At 40.6% G+C, this 16,582-nt stretch overlaps 1 long non-coding RNA gene and 1 pseudogene across 1 annotated transcript; one reads left to right on the top strand and one right to left on the bottom strand.

The window, feature by feature from the left end:
• The window catches only part of LOC145799918 (cysteine-rich receptor-like protein kinase 14), a 172,583-nt pseudogene extending 162,932 nt beyond the window's left edge, over positions 1-9,651 (top strand).
• A 604-nt stretch (positions 9,652-10,255) lies between these two features.
• Positions 10,256-16,375, bottom strand: LOC145798859 (uncharacterized). The gene is made up of 3 exons (XR_014340640.1): positions 16,157-16,375; positions 10,934-11,031; positions 10,256-10,824 (listed from the first exon to the last, which is right to left on the bottom strand). It is a non-coding gene; the product is annotated as an uncharacterized LOC145798859 (long non-coding RNA).
• Positions 16,376-16,582: the final 207 nt, after the last annotated feature.

Raw genomic sequence — 16,582 nt, 5'->3', positions numbered from 1 at the left:
GGCCTTGTTTGAACGGGCGGACTTTTCAGGCCGAATTCTTAAGTGGGCGATTGAGTTGGGACAATTTGATGTGAAGTTCCAGCCGCGCACCGCTATCAAAGCCCAGTCCTTGACAGATTTTGTCGCCGAGTTCTCACCTGACACTCATCCGGTTTGCCCGGTCGATATTACCGTGGCAGATGATGAGATGCACGCAAGACCATCCGAAATACAACTAGTTGGTGGTAGTAGCGACGCGGAGTTTGCGCGCACCTGTGACGCACCCTCAGTTTGCACGGTTATACCACCCGATGATGCGATGACAGAGTTGTGTATCACCAACCCATCCACTCTGTCCGGTCCCGCATCACCAAGGGGGGAAGAAATTGAACCACACCGCTCAGAACCTGATGATTCGCCTACGGACTTGAGCATTACAGATCAACTTGCCAAGTCCGGTGTCGAATCATCAAGGGGGGAAGGAATGGATCCACACAGCTCAGAACCTGCGGCCGGCTTACCACCGCAACTTGATGATTCGCCCACGGACTTGAGCATTCCAGAACTTGCTGAGTCCGGTACCGAATCACCAAGGGGGACTGAATTGGAACCGGTTTACACAGAACATGAAACCGCACAGCCGAGCAGTTGTGATCCCATTGCCCTTCGCAGCTCTCAGGACCCATCCGACTGCTGGAAGCTTTTTGTCGGGGAAATGTGGAAGCTTTTTGTTGATGGAGCGTCCAACCGTCATGGTGCCGGCCTAGGTATCGTTCTTATCTCCCCGGATGGCCTAACCATTGAACATTCTATCACGCTTGGCTTCCCAGCATCTAACAACGAGGCTGAGTACGAGGCACTTCTCGCCGGGCTCAAAAGCGCAATCCAAATGAAGGCTACCGAACTCCTGGTGTACAGTGATTCCCAGCTTGTGGTTAACCAAGTCTCTGGGATTTACGAAGCAAAGGACGACAGGATGGCGAAGTACCAAGCTCTAGTCAGGGAACATATCAAGCAGTTTGAGGCAATCAGAGTCCAACAGATTGACCGGGAAGCAAATAGCCGAGCTGATGAACTGGCCGGCCTCGCTTCCATGGTAGATAGTACGTCTCCAAACCCCCTGTTGATTGACTTTCTTCCGCGGCCAAGCATTGAAGACGCCGGGCAGACGGATGTACTCTGCGCCGCGCTGGGTCCTTCTTGGATGGACCCCTTGATCTTGTTCCTCAGAGACCGGACGCTTCCAACTGACAAGAAAGAAGCACACAAAATCCAGGTGAAATCAGAGCGGTTTTGGCTCTCTCCATCTGGCGCGTTGTATAAGAAGTCCTTCACTGGTCCTTATCTAAAGTGCGTGCACCCGAATAGTGTGGAGGCCTTCTTATTCGAAATTCACGAAGGCATTTGTGGCAGCCACATAGGGGGCAGGCCTTTGGCATACCGAGCTATTTCGCAAGGATACTGGTGGCCGTGCATGCAGGCCGACGCACAAAAGTACGTCCGCAAGTGCGAAAAATGCCAGAAATTCGCCCATCAGATCCATCAGCCTGCTAGGGAACTTCTTCCTCTCACCAGTCCTTGGCCCTTCGCCATGTGGGGGCTAGATATAGTGGGGCCACTGCCAACAGCACCGGGCAACCGGAAATTCTTTATTGCGGCCACAGATTACTTCACGAAATGGGTTGAAGCTGAGCCCTTGGCAACCATCAAAGAGAAAGACGTGAAGCGGTTTGTCTGGCAGAACGTGGTCACACGGTTTGGTGTCCCCAAAATTTTGATCTCTGACAACGGCACCCAGTTTGACGGTCGCCTATTTAGAGGATTTTGTGAAGATTTGAAGATAGAATTCTACAATTCCACCCCGGCTTACCCGCAGTCCAATGGTCAAGCCGAGGCATCAAACAAGACTATACTGGATGGGTTGAAGAAACGGCTGGAAAAGGCAAAGGGAAAATGGGCTGAGGAATTACCCAGCGTCCTTTGGGCATACCGAACAACCCCGCGACGTTCTATCGGGGAAACTCCATATGCTTTGGCTTATGGCATGGAGGCGGTCATACCCCTGGAAGTTGGCATGCCCACCCTAAGAAGCGAGAGTTTCGAACCCGAACTGAATGCCGAAGCTATTGCCTTGGAGTTGGACCTAGTGGAAGAGCATCGGGAGAAGGCCCTCATCCATGTGGCCGCCTACCAACAAGAGCTCTCCAAGAAATACAACAAGACGGTGCACCCCAGACCATTCAAGGTTGGTGATTGGGTTTTGAGGAAGGTTATGGGCAACACCCTGGTGCTAGGAGAAGGCAAACTAGGGGCAAATTGGGAAGGACCCTACAAGATCACCGGTCTGGCGGGCAAGGGGGCTTACCATTTGGAGGATGTAGAGGGAAGAGCAATACCCCAGCCATGGAATGCGGCCAACTTGAAATTGTATTATTTTTAAGTTTTTGCTTTCTTTTCTTGTGCAAAGAAATTTTTTGGCTTGCACTACAGCATGTAATTCTTTCTGTCAATTTATAGAAGTAATTTCGCTTTAGCACTTGGACTGTTGTTAAAGACCGAGATGATGTATTCCGGTTGGAAGAGTTGGTGTTTTGTCCAACTTCGGATTCCCAACCGAGATGATGTACTCCGGTTGGAAGAGTTGGTGTTTTGTCCAGCTTCGGATTCCCAACCGAGATGATGTACTCCGGTTGGAAGAGTTGGTGTTTTGTCCAGCTTCGGATTCCCAACCGAGATGATGTACTCCGGTTGGAAGAGTTGGTGTTTTGTCCAACTTCGGATTCCCAACCGAGATGATGTGTCCAACTTCGGATTCCCAACCGAGATGATGTACTCCGGTTGGAAGAGTTGGTGTTTTGTCCAACTTCGGATTCCCAACCGAGATGATGTACTCCGGTTCGAAGAGTTGGTGTTTTGTCCAACTTCGGATTCCCAATCGAGATGATCTACTCCGGTTGGAAGAGCTGGTGTTTTGTCCAACTTCAGATTCCCAACTGAGATGATCTAATCCGGTTGGAAGTGTTGAAGATTTGTTCAAACTTTGTTATTACCAACCGAGATGGTCATTTCGGTTTATGAATTTGTTTGCTCTGCTTAAGTACTTCAACCGAGTTATGAATTCCGGTCGACGAGGTGTTTTGTTCAAACAGACTTATACCGAGGTGCTTTGCTGAAAATGAAATTGATGGCAACCGCGCAAACACTAGGCAAAATTTGGCTTTTTCATTGATAAGAAAATCAATACAAAAGGTGGGGACATAGCCCGGTTACATCAAAAGCGTTGAAAACAAAAATACAAAAGAGAAAAGAAAACTAAACTAAGGGGGAGAGATTGGTGAACTCGTCCTCGCCAGCATCAGCATCAAGGTTGATGGTTGGACTTGCATCTTGGGCACCGGGCTCATCATTGCCGGGCTGCTCTTGCACCTCGGCCTCCTCTGCCTCAGAATCTGTCTCACCGTCTCCCTCTTCAAGTCCTTCCGCGGCCTCAGCTTGCAAAGCGCTGAAGACGTCGTTTGCATAAGGCACGAGGTAGACCGGTAGCGAAGCTGGAGGAGGGTTGGCAAATACGTCGGTGTCAGAGCCCTGGCCGAGGTGTTCGCAGGTGGACTTCCAGCCGGCCTTGAAGTAGATGTCTTGTGTTGCAAAGACTTGCTTCTTGTAGCTCTGCTCGGCCTCGTTAAAACCGGCGTTGTTGGCAGCCCGGCAAGCTTTCTTCTTCGACTTCTTCAGGGTGTCCACCTCGGTATGGAGCTCATTTTGTTTTTTCTTGGCCGCATCCAGCTGACCGAGCAGTCGGTTATTATCGGCGTTGGCCATCTCAAGGGATGACTTAGCCCGGCCTAGCTCGGCTTGAAGGCTCTCGACCTGGCTGGCTGTGTCGTTGGCCTTCTGCCGGAGTCTGTGGATGCGCTCCATGACCAGGTGCTGCTTTTGGATGGCCTGCAAAATTAGAATTTGATCAGAGAAGAAACCGTGCAAACACTTGCGAAAATTGAAACAGAGGATTGAACTTCTTACCCTGGCCATGGACTTCACGGCGGATTTGACCAGCCGGGTGTCAGGGACGTGGTCGCTTCCAACCACATCGCTGGGAAGTAGCAAAGCCTTCGAGAGATCGAAGGCAAGCAAGTGCTCCTTGTCGCCATTGATCGAAGCATTTGCCGGGATCTCTTTTCCCCGGTGCTTCAGCTGCGGCCGCCATGCTGGGATGGAGCTGACCCTGTCGACCGGTTGCTCGGTTGCCAGTTCGGTGATGAGCTCGGCAGAGGGATCGGCCCGTGGTCTTTTGCCAGCCCGGCGTGTTTCTTGGCCAGACTGCCCGGCGGCTGGAGAAGCTAAAGCAACCACGGCGGCACTCGATTGACCGGCAGCCGGGGAGCGAGCGACGACACTCGGTATCTCGGCCGAGGTTGCAATTAGAAGGTTTTTAATTCGACTTCTTTTGGCCATTTCTTGCTCGTCTGTTAACCGGATTAAGGGAACGTCGGGAAGGGTTGGGTCTGGAGGTGGCGAAGGAGCTCTGAGGAAGTCAGTTACTCTACTCCGGCGCGGAGCAGAATACCTGTAGGTCGGGGTGTAGCCGAGTAAATCGTTGCAATCTCGGTAGGAATACCGAAGCACGGTCCGAATTGCCTCAACGTTGGGAAATTGATAGTTGGCTTGCAAGGCTTGGATTGCTGCAAAAGAAACAGGAAAACCGGTTAGCTGCAGAGTAAAGAGTTAGGCTGACCGAGCAAGTTTGAGTGGCTTACATGAAGAACCGAAGTCCTTGTTTATAAACCAGCCCGGCACCTCGGCTGTTTCGTAATTGCCCGACACCCAGAAAAAATCGTCGTCGTGAAGATCTTTATCCGGGGTGCCGGTTATAATTTTGTCCTTGCCCGGCCTTATCTTTAAGTAATAAGCCAGGCCGTCCCCGGTGTGGCCCATTGTGTATTGCCTCAATATCTCGGCTAGACCTAAGTTGGTGCCTAGCCGATTGTTCAATTCGTGAATGCCGTTGATTATTCTATAAGTATTGGTGGACACTTGTGTGGGTGCCAGCCCGGTGCAGCGGAGGAACTCGGTTATAAGTGGGTTGAGCGGAAAACGGAGGCCCCCTTCGACAATTGAGAGCACGGTGAAGGGGCATTGGTCTAGTCTGCCCCAAGGTGTTGTCTCCTCTTCTGCCAATTCGAGATGGACGTCGGCCGGGATGCCGTACTCCTCTCTGAAAGCAGCTAGCGCGGCCGGAGTATCCACTAGGAAGCGGAATTTCCCCATTTGTGGCCGGACTGTGGTAGCTCGGCTGAGGTGTTTGGCACAATGGCAATTGTTAATCGCTCGGTCTTGAGAACCTGAGGAATGGACAGTGGTCCCCTTGGACTCTGCAGGAAAAGGAGGGCAAGTGTAATTGTGAGCGCGGTCGCGCGGAAGGAGCTAGTTTTTAGCTCGGTCGTTAAGGGTGTCAAACCACCTCGGTCTCCTAAGCTAACTAAAGAGCTCGGTCGCCCAGGCAGGCCAGATATTAGCCCGGCTGAGCGACCATTTCCTTTTGTTATCTCGATTTTTGCTGGGGTTGAGATGAACTTGTTATTTGCTCGGTTAGATTAGTTTTTTGGATCAAAAGAGGACCAGGAGCCCGGTTCGCCCCAGTTCTTCAGTGTTCTTCATGAAGATGAAGAACACCAAGAACAGTGGGAGGTTTAGGACGGATTCTATGGCCTATGCCCTAAGAGCTACGTTTTTGTGCCCTAATGTGTGTAATATGAAAGAAAATAGCAACTCGAGGGATCGAAGATCTTACCTGTGAAGGGTTGAAGCTGTTCTTCCAAGCACGAGGAATGGAAGTCGAGTCTGAGGAAATGGCTTGAGCTCTGAATCGTCAGGTAGAGAAGAAGCAGTAGGAAGAAATGATATAAGGGGGGTCTTGCATATGTAAGCACGAGAGACCGCCCAAATTCAAATTCTGGCAAAAATGGCAGGTTGGCTGCTCGATGACCAATGGCAGCCCGCCACGTGTCCCCATTTATGGCAACGTCAGGACTGAAACGACGGGTTGAAGAGTCGAAGAGCCAACCGAGCTACTTTCGAAGGAACAGATGTCAGCCGAGGAGTATAACCGGGCAAGTTTGCAGACAGTTGTTAACTAGCCCGGTCGCCCTTTGGCATCTTGGAGACCGGAGAAATGTTATCTCGGTCGAAGTGAGTAATCCCAGTCACGCTTTCGCGAACGGAATTAAGGGGCAATTGAGAGGGTGATTTATGATCTGGAGTCGGGCCGAGGTAACGGCCGAGCAGGTTGAGAGCCCAACGGTGCATGGGGCCGAGATGATTGACTATCCGCCAAGAGATGGGCTGCCAGAACTTGGGCCAGGCAGAACTTGGGTCGAGTGTGTGTTGCCCCAGACCGTAAAGAAGCTGCTCGGTTGGACCGAGCTGCTCGATCGGGCGATGGCCGAAGCAAGACAAGCTGAGTGACCGACGCCCGGAAAGGTGTGGTCAGCCGAGATAACTGTTTGACCGGCAGAAAGGCCGGCCACAGGAGGTGCCTCGGGCTGGGCTTTGCCGAGATGTCGCCTAGCCCGGTCCTCCTTGGGTGTAGCCAGTGAAGTGCTTGGACATGAAGCACGACACGGCAACGGATAGAGTAGCTCGGCTGCCGAGCTCCAGCTGTGAAGGCAGGCAGTTGAGATTAGGTGATGTTCAGCAAGGTTTATGCTGACAGATGGGATAGCGGAGCCACGTGTCAGGGGATGACTGGGAGTAGATATGGGGCGCAGAGGGTATATAAGCATGTCTACGCCCCCCATACGCGACGGATGAACACTCTGTAAGGAAGTTCTTACACTAAAACACTTCTCTCTCTCTCCCTCTATCCTAAGGTGTGTGCTAACTTGATCGTCGGAGGGTTTTTCCGGCCACACACCGTCGGGTAGCTCACCATTCTTTGCGCGCAGGTGATCGGACATAAACGAAATTCGGAAGAAAGGAGTACGGGCTTGCCGGAATATTTGCTCCCCGTACAGTATCACTTGGTACCTTTTTATGAAGTAGTCCCTCCTCCCTCCCTGCCACCTTCTGCTTCCACAGAAAAAAAAACCATCAACACCACCGGGCCTCCTGCTCCCTTACAGCCATCTTCAGGTACAGTACCACACGAGAATTGCACTCATACACTCTTATTTACGTTTCATTTGATTTTTTCAAAAAAAAAATGTTTTTGGTAGAAAAAGTTCTTCTATGTTTGATTACGATCTTGAAACTAATGTACTAGTAGCCGGTATTAGCAGTGATGTCAAAATCTGGCCAATCTTTAGGAATACTAGCTTTATCTCCACATAAGAGCAATTTCAAATTCAGTATTTTTCACCATCCTAGTCAGAAAATGTTTTTGGTTTTCATAGGGAAGAAGAGAAAAACATCAGTAACATTCATCACTACAATTACTTTGGCAGCCATTTTGGTGATTCTTGTCATCTTCATTGGCAACTATTTGATAACGAGGAAAGTCAAGTCTTCAGGGGAGGCTACAGAAAGTAGGTTAAATCTTCAACCATTTATACTTGTTTTTGGAGCTAATATTATCACTATGTTATTTTGGAAATTATTTTCATTAAGAAAATATTATAGGAGAATTTGAGTAACATATAGTTGGAAGTGTCCTCTCTTTCTTAATATCATGATGTATTTCCATTACATAGTTCAATTTAGTTATTTATTTCCTATACTTCCTCTAAAGATGACAATTCAATGCCATCTGTCGAATCCTTGCAATTTGACTTCGGAACAATTGGAGATGCAACGGATAATTTCTCACATGCTAATAAGCTTGGAGAAGGTGGATTTGGCCCCGTTTACATGATAACTAGATGCATACTCATGCAGTTACAATAAATAAAATGAATTGTCAAAATTGTGGTGTGAAATGAATGTTGCATATGACATTGTTTCTTAAATTATTCTCACAAAAACATAGGGTGTGCTTCTAGATGGGGAAGAAATTGCTGTGAAAAAGCTCTCTGGTAATTCTAGACAAGGTCAAGAAGAATTCAAGAATGAGGTTTTGTTACTGACTAAGCTTCGTCACCAGAATTTGGGTAGTCTCTTAGGTTTCTGCTTGGAAGAGAAAGAATTACTTCTCATTTATGAGTTTATGCCTAACAAAAGCCTTGATCATTTCATATTTGGTACAGTGCACTACTTTTACTTTTTCAAGTATATATAATTTTTTGACATGTGATGCTTATATGATAAAAGTATATTTGAACACATACTTTGTATGATTATGAAAATCATGCCAAACGTGCACATTTGGATTGGAAAATACGTTTCAACATTATACAAGGCTTTGCTCGAGGGCTTCTATATCTTCATGAAGATTCACAACCTCGGATTATTCATCGCAATCTCAAAGCTAGCAACATTTTGTTAGATGCGGAAATGAATCCTAAGATTTCAGATTTTGGCACAGGAAGACTAATCGCATTAGATCATTCCCATTACACAACAAGTAGAATCATGGGTACCATGTAAGTAATTCCTTCACAAACTAAGAATTTATCTTGATTCACCAATCCAAATACTAAACAAAAAACAAAAGATACTCTATGAACAAGTTGAACAAACTGATTATATCATGCAAATAGATCATATCATTGAAAATAATATGATGGACAATAACATGCCAGTGGATATATGCCTCCTGACTATTTTCAACGTGGACAATTCTTGGTTAAGTCAAATATCTTCAGTTTTGGTGTGATTCTATTGAAAATTTTAAGCGGCCAGAAGATCTTTTGTTTCCGTGATATGGAGAATGACGACGACCTTCTAGGCTATGTAAGTATAAGTGTTTTCTTTTCTATTCTTTAATTTTTTTTAGGGGGTGGGTGGGACTAATGACTTATGAATGCAACTAAAAAGAAGAGCTTTCTTCAGAAAGTTTGAGTTTCAATGAGCTTGAGCCAAAAGAGATAGTAGTTATAGATTGCCAATTATTTGAAATACCAAATTTCTTATAGGTAGTCTCAACAGGGGGGGAAAGAAGTTTCTGAGTTGAGGTTATGAAAGCAACTACCATTCAAATTATTGCATGGTTGGTGAAGTTATAAATCTAAATTTTATTACCATATATTCACCTCTTTGAACTCTTACAGGCATGGAAGTGTTGGAGAAAAAATACACAATTCTAGCTATGTGGATTCAACATTGATGACAGGTCCAGAAAGTGAGATTATGAGATGCATCCATATTGGTTTATTGTGCGTTCAAAAAAATGCAGCAGACAGACCAACCATGGCTATTAGTTGTTAGCATGCCCATTAGCTCCTTGTTTAGTCTGTCATTGCCTTCGTATCCTGCATTTTTATTGCCAGAAAGGCAAGGCCAAGGCAATTTGTCGTGTGAGTAATACAATGACAAAGTCAGATCAATCTAAAACTAAATCAACACAGGTTTCAACAAATGATGTTACAATTACTGAGCTTGTTGCTCGATGGTAGTGAAGTAAATTGTAACTTTATTTGAATGTTCGTTTTGAAACAAGTTGGTCTATTGTACAACTTTCTGATGGCGGGTTAAAAGTATAATTCCTTATTTTATTTTTATTTTATATTTTTTTAGGAAAAATTTGTGAGAATTCTACATGCACTTGCATTCCATTAAGTCCCATGGCTGCTCTTTTTTCTTTTTTCTTTTTTTTTCCTCTCTCTCTCGCTCTCTCTCTTAAATAATGTATCATTATATAAGTTATTTGGGAGACTAATCCTTGTTTCAAAATTTTATAAAAAATTTAGACATTTTTACCCTTATTTATGTACAAATACAAATCTATGGAAGTGGTCAACACGCTTATATGGTAACTATTATTTTTAAAATGTCAAATTTTTATGTATACATCCATTTTTAATAAAATTTATATTTTTAAAAATTACTCAATAAGATCTACAAAAGAAAGAAAGTAAACTACTCAATTGATAAAATGAGCAATGCTATACATAATTACTATTTTTACTACATTTTCTCTGTCTAGACATGAGGTAATAGAGCCACAAATGCAAATGAAATTTACTCACTTGTATCTAGGAGTGGAAATAGCATTTGTCAATTTTTACAATGAGAAAGAAAAAAAATTACACTTATAGGATTTGAAATTGTAAAATTTTTCTAAGAAATGTTTTTGAATTTCACATAGTTTTTGAATTAAAAATTAAAAATTTTTAAATTCTAATAGTGTGAAATTTCACATATTTGAAATGTAAATAAGTAAATAAATAAATAAATAAATAAGAAGTAGAAGAAGAAGAAGTTAACTTTCACAGTAACATATTAAGTCCTAATGATAGTTTATAAATTCAAGAAGTCCTTCAACTATGCAAAAGACCACAAATCTCATTTCTAAAACAAGACGATGGACATTCTGAACAAATGGAGTGTTATTTTTGAACTACCTCCACTTCTAAAAAAACTAGTTTCTGCGATTGTTACAAGCCGTCGCAAATAATAAAAATACAGTCGCAAAAAACCTTTTGCGACGGCAAATGGAGGTCGCGAATGTGGGGGTGGCAAATACTTTTTGCGACGGCAATGCAACAGTCGCAAATTATTTGCGACCGTCTAAACTACTTATGGCGACCGCTATTTTGCCGTCGCAAAACACAAAGAAAAATGCTAATATGTATTAGCGACTATCTTGTTACCGTCGAACAAAAAAAAGGTGTAACATTGTGGTAACTTGTTTAAGTTTGTTTGGATCAACTTTTCCCATCTTTCAACATAGACAGGTCTTCCCTCCCTATCTACACCGTGATTACCATGTGGGTAATACTTCAAACCTTCATTCAACTATTTAAATTAAAAATCCTGATGAAAAAAATCAACAAGTAAAGCATAGATTAATTCAAATCCGCGGCAGAAAACAATATGGAGAGCCCACACAACAAACCCAAGGCAAAATGTCCAATGTCATTACCTCCATAATAGTGTCAACACCAATCTTTTCTCCATTGGAGCATTTCAGCCCACATGTGCTTTGCTTTTTCAATATCAAACTTCCTTGCTTTCAAGAACCTGCAGTTTGAACTCATTTATGAATATCATAAACCCAAACACAACAATCTGAATTTCAGATGAAATCTTTCTCAGATCTAACACAATTACTAGATACCACAACAAATCAAAGAAACTAGTGCAGAAAAGGAAACCGAAAGCTAACAGAATTGTGGAAAAAAAAGGTGAAAGAAAAGTACACCAGACAGAAAGTGAAAGATGAGCTTGAAAGGCTTACGGACAGTCAACAATCTTTCATCGGTGAGAAGTTGTAACTTCAGCATGCGTGAGAGAGAGAGAGAGATTGAAATTCACAACATTTCAAATATCCATCATTAACCAATTTAAACTAGTGGAATATGAAAAAAATTTCCAACACATGATGTACATCATTCATATATGTTAATTGAAGCAGACTGGCTGTACCTTGTCTAATGCCAATCTATTAAAAAAGGATCAATTAGAGTTGGAGTATGATCAAGTTAATGGATCAGACCTTTATTTTAAGAAAGTACAGTAAAACATATCATAACACACCAGATGGTAGTGTAACCTCTACACACCAAGAATATATAAGGACCATACACTCTCATCAAAAGAGAGCTCTCCCAAAAAATCTATAAGAACAAAAGATGATTGACAATTTAATTAGTAAACCACTCAAACATTTCTGATTCAGTTCACAGTAAACAAATCTGTCATCTAGAGCAAGAAAGTACTAGTGTGAAATCACTAATTCTAGTCTTATTAAAAAAAGTGTAACTAAAAGCATAATCTAATGATTAAAGTGTATTGAAACAAAAGATCATGTATACATAAAACACCTATGTATGGTTAAGTTGAGAGCACTCACCGTTTTCACGTGCACATTTCAAAATTATTCAAAAGATTTAAGCAAGAATGAGGTATTCAAAAGATTTAGTGTTGGAGACCTTCTTTGTTGGAAGATGGCTATTGTAGGCAAGAGGAAAATGAAGGCTTGGATTTTGGCTTCCTTATGTGTTATGTGGATTATTTGTTGGAAGATGGCTATTTTGGCTTCCTATCTATTATATGTCTAATATATGTCAGAGATGGTGAGCCCCTATTTAGATCAATTTTTTGGATTTTATAGAAACTTCTGAATAAAGGCAGGGGTGTAGATATCTTCTTTGTCTCTGCTTGTATAGGACTTGATTTGTATAGGAATCAATTAACCATCATTCCTGCCTTTTGCTTCCCCATCTGCTTACAGTGCCAGATTAATAAATCTAAGCCCTCCTTTTGGTTAACCTTCACATAAAAATCCGACAAAAGAAGAAGAGGAAGAAGAAGAAGAAAGTTCCCATCGAGAATAGCCAAACTTCTTTGTAAAAGCTTTACATTAATGTCTTTCTATAGTATTCATAACTATAAAACCTTCCCCTAAATTTGGCTACATTACTGCAGAAAAGACAGATAGCAATAATAAAAAAAACGTTTCCTTCTAAATGAACTTGTTTCATTGATTAACAAAAAATACGATCATTTTCATTTTACGGCATATCTTAAAAAATGCTAAATAAACTGAGTATCAATATGTTAAAGATAACATGAATTGAAAGCTACAATCCTCTGTTATAGAGGTATTATTGAGTTCAAATTCCCTCACGAAAGCACATCCCTGTTCCAAGTAGATATTTTTAAAAAATTGAAAATCAATGACAATACACTTTACTACTACCACTTCCCTTTGTGTTGGATCTAGAATTTCTGTAATGAATCACTATAATGGTCTCGTTGTGGTAATTTAATAGTTTAAACTGTGATTGCAATATCTTTTTATTTCAATTTTAACTCGACTTACTAGATAAACCGTATAACATTACTACGGAAAATCATAACGAAAAAAGAAAAAAACACTCCTTTCTGTTTGTCCAACTTTTCATTAATTTCATTTCAATCAAGTTTTGACTTCATAATTCTTTGATTGTATTTGCATTTAAGTGGAGAATACGATGCATATCCTACAAAAATGTGTATAACATGGGCAGCAAGCAAAACCCATTTCTTTTTTTCTTTTTCTTTTTTTTTTTGGTAAAATCCGGGCACAAGCCAATACTACAGAATAACATTATGAGAGGAACCAATCCCCCACATGTCACTTTCTAAAGCCATAGCCAAAACAGAGGGCTCATCTACCAGATATTCACTGCCAACATCCATACCAAGGGCCTTTTTGCAAGAATATCAGAACACACATTAACCTCAAGCCAGATTTGTTGTAGGTTGCACTCCCAACTCTTTTCCATTAGCTCCCAAATTTCTTGACAAATATTTAACTGAGGGTGCAGTAGGTTTGTAATTGTCACTTTCAAGCTCATACATTATTGCACAAAATGTTGATATTCTAAAATTCATTTAAACTTATCTTTAAAAAAAATTAAAAAGAAAAATCCATTTGAACAGACATTTTACAGGATGAGATAAATTGAACCTTCTCTTATTTTCACAATTTCAGCGCACAGAGGGAGAGAGTGAGAGAGAGAGAGAGAGAGAATTCAAACTATGTTGTCTCTAGGAGTCCAAATTTGTTCACCTAATGTGAACAATACACACTTTCCCATTGGTGGATGAGTGAGATGGTCCTACATTTACTTTCAAAAAGAACCAATCAATGAAAAGTGTAATGTTAGTGTGTAAACAAATTTGAATTTGAGCAATGAAAGCTCCCAATACTAATTCTAAATCCATAACAAAATTGGAACAATTTAGCTTCAAACTAGTGAAAAAGATTGCAAATTTGTACAATTCAAGTTCTCACCTATGGATTTCAGAAACAAAATTCAAAATGACTGGAAATTCTACAAAACTGATTAATTGGAAATGAAGATACGGATGCTGCTGCTGTTGTTTTTATAGCCCAACAAATCTCCATAGTAAAAATACTTTTGCTGGAAAACAGAGGTAAAAACAGTTGAAAACCAATCACATAATAGAGCAAGAAAAGACAGATATCATATATATCAGGCTATGCAATCCAACAGCCACAAAGAGGGAGATCCATCTTCAAACTATTTTTTGGAATTGATTGAAAACAAGAAATATCAAATGTTGTAAGGTTTTTTGCCTAGACACAAACAAAAATTCAACCTAACTCAAATCAATATATATAGAGAAAGACTAGAACCTATAACGCAAAAAGCACATTATTTATCATTTTAACCTTTCCATTTTTTTGATTCTTATAATCTTGCCTTTCCAGGTGCAGGCCTTGGATTTGTAACATCATTAGTTGTTATATTCTTTATTGGTATATTTTTTCTGGGTTGGCAAATGGTTTATAAAGTGAATGTCGTTGGTAAAACAGATATACTCGGCCTCCAAGCAAATTAGTGCTGGTATTTCTCCAGGTAGTGTTTTCTGCATTTGGTTTCATAATCCAATGATTAACTAACACTTACATGTTTGATACAATTTAGGAAAGCCACATGCAGTTGCATTCAGGTCGCTTACGGTATCCATTTTTCTACATTATAATCACTAATTAGGGTGGCAATAATGTCCTTATGTAAAGTGCTATCACAGGAGAAATAGTTGGATTTCTGTTAAATTTCCACCAACAATGTAAAATGGTGATGTTTTTTAGCTGTTAATTTAATATGGTTAGTTTTTGTCAACGTCATTATTCATTTATGTTCAACATGTTTGTGCTTATCACTTGTTTTTAATTTTAAAATCAACATCCTCATCTTGGATATGTTCATTTCTAATTATTATTATTACTTAAATTAATTATTTATTTAAATATTGAGTGATGGTTTTTCATTAGTAAGGGGCAGGTCAATCTAGAGCATTGAGAATGTTACTACATACAAATAAGGAGGTTCTGAAGAAACAGAGGGAAGTACAGAGTTTTAAATATCTTGAATCATTTTTATTTATTTATTTTTAAATATTAGGATGTTGGGATGTTTAGATGTTTGGTCTTGAAGTGATGGCATTACACTGGAAAAAGAAACTACTTGCCGTAGACTTAACTCCGCAGGGCCTTCCTCCACCAAAGGAATTGTGGGACCTTTTCTGGAGGCACCTGGAAAGTGGTTATGTTCTAATATTGAAGGTCATCTTGTTTTAGATCATCTTCAAACACAATTTCTAGTCATCTGTCTAAGATGGGAACATTTGGATGGTATTTGGGTAGCAAAGGGAAGAAATTCAATTCTAGTATATTAATATCAGTGAACTTGTGTTACTGATCAATCAAAGAAAATGAATGAACAAGTAAGTAATAAACAAATAAGTATCATCCAGAGATTGCTTAGTCAAAGGAGTCAACATAGGAACTCAAATTTGTATAGTTCTAAAAGGACTTCTCTCTTTAAATTTGTAATGTAGTTCTTTAAATTTGTAATGTAGTTCAAATATTAAGAAATATATAAACTCTGTCACGAGGTTCATATCTGTATGTATGTTTGTTTCATACTTTCAAGTCACAATGAATTCTGAAACTTGTTCTTTTCTTAGAGTTCCTAGATTTCAAGCATTGTTCCTGCCTTTATGCATATATGTCAATGCAGACTTCACATTTGAAATGAAGCAGAATAACATGATTTTGTTTTTTATGTTTACCTTTCAATATTTTCTTTCACCTACCCACCCAAAAATTTTTCTTTCACCTCTACTGAACTTGTGTTCATTATTTGTGTATGTACTTGCTTTTTACTAGTGAGATACTGAGAGAGTACAGAAGCCAAATGACAAAGTTATCACAAAGAATTATGGAGATTGTGCTGATGTGTTTTGGGGAAGATTTTGAGAGGAAATTTGAACTGCAGTTCACTAATTGTCATGGTTATTTAAGAATATTCATTCATCAATTTTTGATTAATATTCTATGATTAATATTCATTCATGGAATCTGGTAAAACACCAGAAATAAGCTAACAAGTTAGCAAAAACAAGATCATTAACAGAAATCCTGTCTCTATCGATCTGTATAACTTTAAATCAGCAAAAACAAGATGAATCACCTAATAAATCAACAACACAGATTAAAGAACGATCGAAATCAACACAGAAATTCAGAATAAATCAACACAGAAATTCAGCAACTAGGCATGAAACAAACACGCTAGATTACAAAAGAGAGACAAAGAGTTGGATTCATACATAGAAAATAGCTTACCGATTATAGTCTCGATTATGAATCGATCGAAATTTTCCTCAACAGCAGATCGAAATCTTCAAATCTTCATCAACAATCGATCAAAATCTTCAAATCTTCATCTCGCGAGAGTCGAGCGAGAGAGAGTGGAAAGTGAACAGTGAGATTCAAACACGATTGGGTAAAGTTTTACAAGATTTTTTTACATGATTTCTTTTAAAGTCAAGTCGAGTCAATCACACTATTGGGTCAAGTGACTTTTGTGATTTTTTGATTTTTTTAATGTGAAAAGTGATTTTGTGATTTTTTGATTTTTTTAATGTGAAAAGTGATTTTTTTACTGAGGTAAATAATCAGTCTCAAAAAAAATAGATCATATTTCTAATAGTGTCAAATTTATAACCACAGATCTACCCCTTTGGGTAGTACGTTCTATTTGTCTAAAAA

The sequence above is a fragment of the Camellia sinensis genome, chromosome 9 (genome assembly GCF_055761805.1).
Source record: "Camellia sinensis isolate YWXY chromosome 9, ASM5576180v1, whole genome shotgun sequence".
Classification (NCBI taxonomy): Eukaryota; Viridiplantae; Streptophyta; class Magnoliopsida; order Ericales; family Theaceae; genus Camellia; species Camellia sinensis.
Note: the sequence above shows the minus strand (reverse complement) of the source record. Positions and strands in the feature narration are given on the sequence as shown.